The sequence below is a fragment of the Lathyrus oleraceus genome, chromosome 2 (genome assembly GCF_024323335.1).
Source record: "Lathyrus oleraceus cultivar Zhongwan6 chromosome 2, CAAS_Psat_ZW6_1.0, whole genome shotgun sequence".
In the NCBI taxonomy this organism is placed as follows: domain Eukaryota; kingdom Viridiplantae; phylum Streptophyta; class Magnoliopsida; order Fabales; family Fabaceae; genus Lathyrus; species Lathyrus oleraceus.
The window spans coordinates 384,436,434-384,440,797 of record NC_066580.1 but is presented as its reverse complement, the minus strand read 5'-3'; positions in this window follow the sequence as shown (position 1 = coordinate 384,440,797).

Sequence of the window (4,364 nt, the reverse complement as noted above, 5' to 3'; positions counted from 1 at the left end):
AGTTTGATATTGAAATCATTTTCATATGGTGAAAATTGTAGGAGATAGGGTCTAGGGAGACCCTGTTTTGATTAGATGAATTCATCTGGCCAACCACCATCAACCAACTTGATAATCTTCAATTCTCTTGACTTTATAGGCTCATGGTAGATAATATATGCATAAGATGATGAATTTTGAAGTTCCCCTTGAGAATATTTATCAATTGGTAAGATATCTTGTTGGAGAAGTTACTCAAGATACCCAGTCAAACTAGGGTTTCCAAGGCAAACCACCCTCAAACTCTTGAAGAATGCTTGATAAATAAAACATGTAGAAAGCATTGGAACTCATATATGATGCTCATAATCATTATTTTATCAATCCATGGTTGTGCTCTTTGTCATGAGTGTCTCAAACCCTAGATATGAACTTGATAGATCAATGTGATCACGCCCTACCTACAAAAGAGTTAAGCAAATGCAAAGACATATTTTTGGTATTTTGGTTAGTAAAATGATAATATACAAGTATGATACAATCATGTAGTGCATGGTGATCTCTCCCAAAACAAACCCAATGAAAGAAGGGTAAGGAGGATGCCAAGGTATGATCCCAATGCTAATGCTTATGATGAAATTGCATGAGGGATCTTAGGGTCAAAATTGGGGTCTTACAGCTGCCCCTATTTAAGGATATTTTAACTGAGGAGGCGAAGGTTAAAATCTTCATGTCGACTCAGTGGAATGAACTTAAATAACAACATATAGAAATAAATTTTGGTCCCTAAGAGACCTCATGATGCATATGATATGAATGTAAAAGTAAATGCTTTGTGGGGAAATATTTCCACAAAGGAAAAGAAATCAGAGGGACCGAAAATCCACAGGAGTATAATGCATTCCGTAAGGAAAAGTCACTGGGGAGACAAAGACTCTGAGGGGATAAAAAGAAGTTATGTGTAGGTCAGGCTACGACTTAAAACTAACTGGAGGACTCGAGGGATTCCATAAAAACATGGAAAAGACTTAGTTGGGGAACTAAAAACATTTGCAGGGGATACAAGTAAGTCAGAATAAGACTGAAGTACTTGAATCATGCAGGAAAAACGATTTCGCTAAGGAAATGCACACTCAACTCAACTGGGGAAGAAATAAACTTCAACACAGGAGGAGCAGAAATCTATTATCTACTACCTGTTACTGAGTAAGGAGATAATAAAGATCTGACAGAGAGGAAATCTATCATCGGTTAGGATGAACATATCAAGGATGACTCATTGAGAAACAACAGAAGGGAATGTTCATTATCGGTTACTGGGTAAGAATAGCCTTGCTGGGGAAACTGCAGAAAATAGGATTTACAACTACCAGTTACTGGGCAGAAAACCAAAGGTGAGAGTATCTGTCAACGGTTAGGATGAACATATCAAGGATAAACTCGACAGGGAAGAAAATTTGTCATCGGTTAAGATGAACATGTCAAGATAGACTTGCCTGGGATTGTCAAGGAGGATACCCGTCATCGGTTAAGATGAACATATCAAGGATAAACCAACCAAACAAAAAGTAGGAATTACATCTATCGAATGCTGGATAGAAGACCAATCAAAGAGAAAATATGTCACCGGTTATGATGGACATATCAAGGATAGACTCTGAGAGGAGAGAGAAATAGGAATTACATCTATCAGTTACTGGATAGAATACCATCAAAGAGAAAATTTGTCACCGGTTAAGATGAACATATCAAGGATAGACTCTGAGAGGGGAGAAAATAGGAATTACATCTATCAGTTACTGGATAGAATACCAAGAGAGAGAATCCGTCACTGGTTAAAGTGAACATATCAAGGATCAACTCTACGGAGGGAATAAAAATCAGGTTTTACAACTACCGGTTACTGGGTAGAAGACCGCAAAGAGAAGGAAACCTGTCATCGATTAGGATGAACATATCAAGGATTAACTCTCTTGGAAACAAGAATAGGGATTACAACTACCTTTTTACTGGGTAGAATACCAAAAAGAGAATATCCTTCATTGGTTAGGATGAACATATCAAGGATAGACTCAAGTAGGGGAGAGAAAGATATTCGTCACCGGTTAGGGTGAACATATCAAGGATATACTTCCTAGGGAATCAGATCCACTGGGGACTCTATTGCTGGGAAAAACAAGTGGTACTTTTATCGGGTATTAGGCAAGAAGTAACAAATTGAAAAGTAAGAAGAATATTACCAGTTACTGGGCAATAGACTCTTAGGGGACTAAAAGTATCTATCTAGGTAGGAGCTAGAAAGAAACAGTCAATCAAGACTCAACCCAATGAGGATATAACTCAAGGGGAGTGATTCCATCCAAGTAAACAACCGGAGAGGAAACTTAAGTAATAATCATCCACGAGGAAACAAACTCAGTGGGGAAGAGGAGAAAGGTTAAAGTCTTTCTGCCTAAGGGGCTGATACTCTACAATTGAGGGAGGACAGACACCGAAATTTATATGGGGATAGAGTACCACCATACAGGGAATGAGAATCTCAAACCAACAATTTAATCAGATATGCGAATATGCAAATATGAAATTATGAAATTATATGAATGTATATATATATATGATGATTATGCTGACAAGGATGATCACAAAGGATACGAAGGTGTCGCAAAGAAATTGAATCATCGGTACAATCCTCGGTCAATCAACAAAATATGGAGACAACTGCTGGAGAACAGAGAGATCAACAATCCCAAAAGGCTCAACCCTAACCGGAGAAGGTGGAGATCTGCCGAGGAAAGAGACACACCATCGAACCTGTGGGGAATTTTAGGTCAACACCATAAAAATGGGAGACAACCCTACAGGGAAATTAAATTGCTCAGGAACCAGGAGGAAACTTCGACTGGGGAGAAAGTCGACTGGCGATTGGCGGGGAAACCAATGTGATTTACTGTAGAGATCAACAACTTCTACTGAAGATCAACCCTACTGAGGAATACACAAACTCTTCTGGGGAATATTCATAAAAACCGCTGGGGATGGCAGAAACTCTGTCGAGGGAAACAAGTCACAGGGTACCTGAATCAACCAACTCAGCTAGGGAAAAGGAACGAGGCTCTACTGGGGAGAACAAATACTCCGCCGAGGAACTAAATCAACACAAACGTCCAGGGATACCCAAAGGGTTAACTGCTTAGGGAACCTCTAATGTTTTGCACTTAAGGACTTGCTATCCATTAAAATGTTGTTGATATTCCTTTTAATTGCTTTGAAAAATTCTTGCTTTTATATATTTACGAAAAACTGATTTTATTAAAAATTTAATTTTCAAAATGATCATAATAAAATTTAAAACTATTGGCTGAAGTAAATAAGAGTAGAAACAATTGGATAAAAGCTCAACTTTATTTGATAGAATGGTAGTCTGTAAATGACAAGACTCCATAGATTTTACAAAGTTGAAAATGGTAATTTACATGGAAAAGGGTTACATTGAATACAAATGATCCTTAATCCTTCTACCAACTATTGATATCGATTATGCTCTTGACCACTATCGTTGTGATGAATTGATGTCAACCCTTGTGCTCAATCAAAACTTCAAAACCTTGAAGATCAACAGAATGCAGTTACTTGCCATAATCCCTAATTTTTCCATAAGTTGCCTCAAGGTGGGGTACTCAACTTATCGGGATTTTTTTTTTGTTTTATGTCTCTAATTTTTGCTTGGATCGCCCTTTTGGGTTTTCAATCCACCGAGACGCTCATTTTTGCCTAAGTCGCCCTTTCGAGTTTTCAACTTAGCGAGTTGCTCTTTTCTTTTTTAGGCGAAGTATTTCTTGACTACATCTGCGTTCACAGGACGAGTGAACTCTTCACCATCCATAGTTGCAAGAATCAAAGCACCGCCTGAAAAGGATCTCTTAACAACATATGGGCCTTCATAATTAGGAGTCCATTTTCCTCTAGAATCTAGCTTAAACGTCAAAATCTTCTTGAGCACAAGGTCACCTTCTCTGAACACACGAGGTCTGACCTTCTTATCAAAAACTTTCTTCATCCTTTGTTGATATAACTGACCATGACACATGGCGGTTAATCTCTTCTCTTCTATCAAATTCAGCTGATCAAACCTGGTCTGACACCATTCAGCCTCAGTCAACTTGGCTTCCATGAGCACACGCAATGAAGGAATCTCAACCTCTACGGGGAGCACTGCTTCCATACCATAAACAAGAGAGAAAGGAGTTTCCCTTGTTGAAGTGCGGATGGATGTACCATACCCATGCAAATCAAATGGTACCATCTCATGCCAATCTTTGTACGTGGCAACCATCTTCTGACTAATCTTCTTAATGTTCTTGTTTGCAGCTTCAATAGCCCCATTC